Source organism: Octodon degus, unplaced genomic scaffold (genome assembly GCF_000260255.1).
Source record: "Octodon degus isolate 3935 unplaced genomic scaffold, OctDeg1.0 scaffold00028, whole genome shotgun sequence".
In the NCBI taxonomy this organism is placed as follows: Eukaryota; Metazoa; Chordata; class Mammalia; order Rodentia; family Octodontidae; genus Octodon; species Octodon degus.
Window position 1 is genome coordinate 2,810,587 of NW_004524604.1, and position 7,451 is coordinate 2,818,037.

The 7,451-nt window shown below is 35.9% G+C and overlaps 1 pseudogene; it reads left to right on the top strand.

Moving 5' to 3' along the window:
* Positions 1-1,218: 1,218 nt before the first annotated feature.
* LOC105741923 lies at positions 1,219-1,538 on the top strand (annotated as a pseudogene).
* Positions 1,539-7,451: the final 5,913 nt, after the last annotated feature.

Genomic DNA, 7,451 nt, shown 5'->3' on the forward strand with positions numbered 1-7,451 from the left:
AAAAATACATGGCTGTTTTTTGTTTTATTATTTGACTAATAATAAAGTACACTGATTTCCTTCCTTCCTATTCCAATTAAAGGAAATCAGTTTACTTCCTGCTTAAAAAAATTCAAATGCAGCTTACTCATTCTTGGTTAAAAGGATGAGTAATAAAGCTATTTTGGAACTATTCTATCCATGAGGCTTTTCAAAAGTAGTGAGCCTGGGTGGTCTAGATGATGTTACTCTGCAGAGTGGTCACCACGACCCTGGCACTGCCACTGCAGGTGCCACCAGGCCTGTGTTGCTTAGCAGGAATGCACTGATTTATGTATTTTAAGTACTGTCCTTAGGGCAGGCCAAGTAGCTCAATGGATTTAAGCTCTTGCAAGCAGGTATGGGGGCCGGGGGTTCAATCCTCAGGCTTGCCATGCTGGCCCCACCCCCCGGGCTTGCTGAGATGACAATTGAGACTGGGCGTGGTGATGCATGCCTGTAATCCCAGCACTTGGGGGACTGCAAACAGGTGGATCACTATGTGTCTGATCTAGTAGTGAGACCCTGAACACCCTGTAGACCCTTCCCTAAAATACAGAAATAAAAAATTTTAAAAATTGTCCTTGAATCATAGAAAAACCTAGGATTTAGCAACCGGCTCCACCAGAATTTAGGAGCTTAGTCGCTCTTACCCTCCTACTACACCATGGGACCCAGCAACTGGCCTTTTTCTCTCAATTTGCTTTCTTGATTTCTCTCTCTCTCTCTCTCTCTCTCTCTCTCTCTCTCTCTCTCTCTTTCTCTCTCTCTCTCTCCCTCTCTCTCCTAAATGGCTAGGGAGAACTCCAGCCATAAAAACTAATCCTATCTCACAAACCTAGAGACCAAATTCAGAAATCCCTTTATATTCTATTGTTTCTCTTGAACCCTCTTCTTTAGTTCCCTAAACCCCACAAAACCATGCTTTCTCTTCCAGCTTTTCTTCCACTTCCTTTTCAGTTATCTTTCTTTTGTAAATTATCCTCCCTAAATTTCCCCACCATATGGTAAAACCTCTCTACAAATGGAAAAAAATTTGCATACAAATTCCTAATTTATCATTGGTTCTATAATATAACTATGGACTTTGCTTCTATGGTCCAAAGTACAAAATTAATATTTACCACAGAGCTACATCATGCGCCTTCCATCTGCTTCCATTGTTTGCTTCAGTAGCTCATCAGGTCCCCAGCAGCCAGCATGATGCAGCAGATTGAAAGCAAAGAGGCCTTTCAAGAAGCCTTGGTTGCTGCAGGAGATGAACTTGTAGTAGTTGATTTCTCAGCCATGTGGTGTGGGCCTTGCAAAATGATCAAGACTTTCTTTCATTTCCTGTCTGAAAAATACTCTAATGTGTTATTCCTTGAAATAGATGTGGGTGACTGCCAGGACCTTGATGCAGATTGTGAAGTCAAGTGCATGCCAACCTTCCAGTTTTTTTTAAAAAGAAGGAGAAGGTGAATGAGTATTCTGGTACTAATAAGGAAAAGTTTGAAGCCACCATTAATGAGTTAGTCTAACTATGTTTTCTGAAGAACATAACCATGAACTGTTTAAAACATTTTTTAATTTACAAAAAAAGTAAGTATGAAAACTATTTACACAACAGCCATCTGATTATAAATGACAATGAAGTATTAATTCTACCCTTTTAAAAAATATTTACCACAGTTTGCCAGTTTCTAAGTTATTATTGCTAATTTTACTGCTTTAGCTGGGATGTCATATCTGTTGTAATTAGTTGTTCTCACATCTGTAACAATACTGGAAAGCTCTGAAGTAATAACCTCACCTAAGCCCTACACCAAAGACTGGGGATTGAGCCAAACAGATGCCACATGCCACTCTTAATTTCTTGGGAATGTAGGATGTTGGCAGAGACACAAACCAAGAATCTCCTACTCAGAGAATATGCCCCTGAAGAACAAATTTTCCCTAGAGGTCTTGCTACTAGAAATATAGTTACCTTCTAAAAAAAACTCACAAGGTTAATCACAGAAAATGAAATTAAAATTTTTTTTGAAATAGAAAGTAACAAGATGAAAAAGCAAAATGCAATCTCAGACCTCTAGCCCACCCAGAACAAGTCCAGGAAACATCAACATAGAAGAAATAAGAAGATGCATACCTGAAATTTCTGAAATGATAAAAACCCAAGTAAAGAAAAAACTCTACAAGGCTATAGAGGAAATCAGATCAGAAATAATCAGTATAACCTGTTCCATGTTACGACTAAGATGTCTGATATTCTGCGAGATAGTGAGCTTATGTATAGTTGATACATAAGCTCAACTGCCTGTGTTGTAGAGTAACAATAACAAGCTTCTCTTCTGGATGGATAACACCCTAAGTTTGCAGATCAAAAATTATAGGAAAAAAGGGCTGCAAGGACAGCCAACATTTTGGCCTCAGGCTTTAAAGGTCAGTGAAGATTCAGGACACAGAAGAACCTGTACTGTAACATCATGTGACTCAGTAGTGTCCTAAATTTTCTGATCAAGGAGATTATGGGCCACAGAGGAAAGTGAGTGATGATGCAGAGTGTGCCTAAGGAAAGTCACAGGGAGAGAAAACATTCTCTCAGGCTTTCACAAAGAGCAATCGGGTCAAGCAATGGCCATGACTCATCCACATGGCTGACACTGACAAAGGATCTACAAAATGAGGTACAGGGTTTCAGGTTAAATCCTGAGGATACTTTACTGACCTTGTCAGATACAAAAGTTACATTTCTTGTTATATAGGTCTTGCTTTAACTTGGTCTTAACCATCCAGCAGAAAAGTATAAACATGAAGTATAAAAAGTAAAGCCATATTAATATGTCGAGCTGTAAAAGGCTCAAGTCAACAACTTCTGACATTGTCAGAGCTACAGAAAACCCACTACTATTATGGACTGCTGGACTATATTGGAATATTTTGCTGAATTCACGCACCTATAATATTTAAATGACAATGGAATAACTTTCTCTGACAAAACTAAGCAAAAAAGGGGATACAAATGAACAACCATTTTATAGCTGTATATTAAAAATAGCTAGGATATACAGCTACTTTCTCTTAATTAAATGAATAGAAAGGTTTGTTTTAATAGTGTTTGTGGACAGAATATCATTTCTGCATCTTGTATAATAAATAACCACTAAGACAACAATATGCAATGTAATAATTATTAAAACTGTCCTACTGATCGGGTTTGAAACTGTCTCATTGCTATTTGTTTCTCAATAAAATTATTTGAAAAAATAAATAATCAATACAGCAGCCACTGTTGAATTTCTACTACTATGGTAAGTAAAATTTAGTATTGTTTTTAATGCTTTTAACAGCTTATTTTTTATTCTTTAAAAAATAAACTACTACCAGGAAGGAGCTGTGGGACCTGCAGACAGTGGAGCCCAGTGGTCCGCTTGGATGGGGCTCATCTGGAAAGAGCTGAACATAGAAACCAGACCCAAGCCAGGTCCTTCAAGTCAAGTTTGAGTTCAGTAAATCTAGACCTGGTGAGCTGAAGTGTACTGCTGGGCCCAGCAGAGCCCAGACCAAGTCCCAGACCTATAAGAGCATCCTCATGGCACAGAGGTGGTAGCAAGTAACTCAAGTGAGCTGGTCTGCCTGGAAGTTTCCAAGAGAGTCTGAAGGAGAGATGCTCAGACAGAACTCAGGGGAACTAATTTAAACACAAATTCCCAATTTAGGATCTGCTTTGTCACACAGCTTAGATGTTTGCTCATATGGTCTAATTTACAAACCCATTAGTTACAAAAGCTTGTCAATTTCTAAACTTTACTAGTTGTTATGAGTATTGCTAATTACACTATTGTAAATAGGAAACCATAAATGCCTCAACAACATGTTTTCCTACTCAGAGAATATGCCCCTGAAGAACAAATTTTCCCTAGAGGTCTTGCTACTAGAAATATAGTTACCTTCTAAAAAAAACTCACAAGGTTACTTCCCCTTGGGCTTTGCTCTTGGCTCTGCTGGGCCCAGCAGTACATCTCAGCTCACCAGGTCTAGATCTACTGAACACAAACTTGACCTCACAAATAACCTAATGAGCTACTAACCTCACAAAAGTCTTACAGTGAAGGATGGAGGACAGTACCAAATGGAAACCAATATCTTACCCTCAATCAATAGCAGAGGCAAACTATTAAGACACACACAAAACAAGAATCTCTGACACAGGAGAGATACCACAAGAACATACTTTACAGAGAGGCTCTGACCACAATCATGCAGTTACCTACTATAAATATTTCACAAAAAGATACCACAGATATCAAAATAAAGACTTCTCTGAAATAGAAAATGACAAAAAGAAGGAGCAAAATGCATTCTCAGGCCCCAAACCCATCCAGAGAAAACCCCAGAGTTATTGGCATAGAAGAAATTGGAAGTCATACACCTGAAATCTCTGAAATAATAGCAACCAAAGTAAAGAAAAAACTGCAGAATGTTATACAGGAAATCAGGTCAGAAATAATCTCTCAAGTAAAAAAAGAGAAATGATAACTATAATGAAAGAATTACCAAGTGTCTCCAAAGAGCACACTGATTAAAAAAATAGAGGAGAATAGAAAATGATGGAAACCTTGAATGAGCAATATAAGAGAGAAATAGAATGCATGAAGCAGATTCAAAGAGATATACAACAAATTAAAAACTATTAAAAGTTGGCAAAATCATTGGGATGAAAGTGGGGATAGACATTTGGACCTTGAAGAAATTGTTGCAGCTAGTGAAAAGCTAAGAAAATATCTCTCAAAAACAACTGGTATCTAGGAAATAAAAATTCAACAGCTGCAAGATAATGTAAAGATGAATAACAAAACACTAACAGGCATCAGTGAGAAAGAAGGAGCCAACACAAGTGATATAAAAAGAATATGGGCAGATGTAATAGCATAAAACTTCCCAAATATGGGGGAAAATCTGACATTCAGGTAACCAAGGCATATAGAACTCCAAATAATGCCAACCCAATTGAAACTACACCCATATACATAATAATCAAGATCCCAGAAATTCACCACAAGAATACCATACGCAAAAGCTGCTAGAGAAAAACAAACAAACAAACAAACAAAAAAAAAAAAAAAACAGATCACATTTAGAGGAAAAACCATCAGAATAACAGATTTCTCCACACAAACCATCAAGTCAAAAAAAGCATGGAATGAAGTACTTCAAGTCCTACAAGAGAACAAATTCTAACCGAGACTGGTGTAACTTGTAAAACTTTCTTTTAAGTTTAATGGAGAAGTGAAATACTTTCATGACAAAAGACAACTAAACAAATGCAAGATGACAAAACCAACACTACATAGAGTACTAAAACATATTCTAGAAAGGGATCAAAATGACCATAATTTCAAGAAAAACAACAGAATGAACTCACCAAACATGGCATACTATCAAACATAGGAGAAACATAGGAAACCAACACCAGGAAAGCAACATGACAAACATAAGTCAATACATATCAGTTATAACCACCAATGTAAATGGACTAAAATCATCAATAAAAAGAAATAGACAGGCAGAGTAGATTAAGAAACAAAATCCAATATTCTATGTACAAGAAACACATTTTACCCATAAAGAAATTCAAAAGCTTAAAAATCAAAGGATGGAAAACAATACTACATGCTCTAGGATGTCAGAAAAAGCAAGGGTAGCTATTCTGTTCATAAACAACCTGAACTTCAAACCAAGAATGATCAAACAAGATAAACAAAATCACAATATATTGGTTAGGGGAAAAAATTAAGAGGAAGAGATAACAGTCATATATATGTTTGTATCAAATATGGAAGCACATAAATATACAATAAAAATTTTAAAGGACATGAAAATCTAATAACAAATATCACAATTTTAAAAGGGTACCATAAAACCCCCCTCATCTCAAGAAGATAGGTCAAGCAAACAAAAAATTGGCAAAGAAGTAGCAGAACTGAACCAAACCTTTGAAGAAATGTACTTAGTGAACATATACAAAGTGTCCTACCCAACAACATCTGAATACACATTATTTTCAGCTGCACTTGGGATGTTTTATAAAATAGACTACATACTAGTCCATAGATCATGCTTAAGTATATGTAAGAAAACAAATTATCTCATGCATATTACCTGACCACAATGCAATGAAACTGGAAATTAGTGACAAAAGAAACCACAAAAATCCCATAATCATGTGGAAATTAAATAGCACCCTCCTCAGCAACCAATGGGTTACAGACAAAATTAAAGAAGACATTAAACCATCTCTACAATCAAATGAAAATTCAAACACAATGTACCAGAATTTGTTAGTTGCAATAAAAGCAGTTTTGAGGGGGAGTTTTATAGCAGTGAATGAACACATAAGGAAAACAGACAAAGAACAAATAAATACCCTAATGCTGCACCTCAAGCTTCTAGAAAAAGAAGAGCAAACAAATCAAAAAGCACAAAGATAGAAAGAAAGTATAAAGATTAGAGCAGAAGTTGGTGCAACTGAGACAAAGAAAACAATACACTGAATTAATAAATACAAAAGCTGATTCTTTGAAAGATTAAATAAAATTGACAAACCCCAGCCAGCATCCTCAAAAAAGAGCAAGAAAAAAACTCAAATTCAAGTAATAAGGAATGAAAAACATAGAATTACTAGAGATCCTGTGGAAATTCAGACGATCATAAATAGCTATTTGGAAAATCTTGACTTTCACATGATTGAAAATACAGAAGAAATAGACAGATTCCTAGATAAATTTGCCAAACCTGAATTAAAAGATATAAAACTCTGAATAACCCAATATCAACCAATAAAATTGAAAATGTAGTAGAAAAAAATTACCAACAAAGAAAAGATCAGATCCTGATGGATTCACAGCTGAATTCTACAAGAAATTTAGAGAAGATTTAATCCCAATACTCCTCGAATTTTCAATGAAACTGAAATGATCACTTATCCCAGAATCATTTCTAGAGGCAAGTATTATACTGATAATGAAACTGGAGAAAGATCTAACTGAAAAAAGAGAATTACAGGCCGATCTCCTGCATGAACAGAGATGCAAAAATCATCAATAAAGTACCAATGAATAGACGACAGCAAATCTTCAAGGAGATTATAAACCACAACCAGGTAAGAATTATTCCAGGAATGCAAGGATGGTTCAACATACACAAATCTATAAATGCAATAAACTATATAAATAGAGCCAAAAACAAAAGCTAAATAATCATCTCAATCAATGCAGAAAAAGGCTTTTGACAAAGTCCAAATCTCAATCATAATCAAACCCTACAGAACACTGGAATAGATGGCCTCTATGTCAATCTGATAAAAACCATCTATGACAAACCAACAACCAGCATAACTCTAAATGGAGAAAAACTGAAAGCTTTTACTCGCAAATCAGGTACAAGAGAAGGAT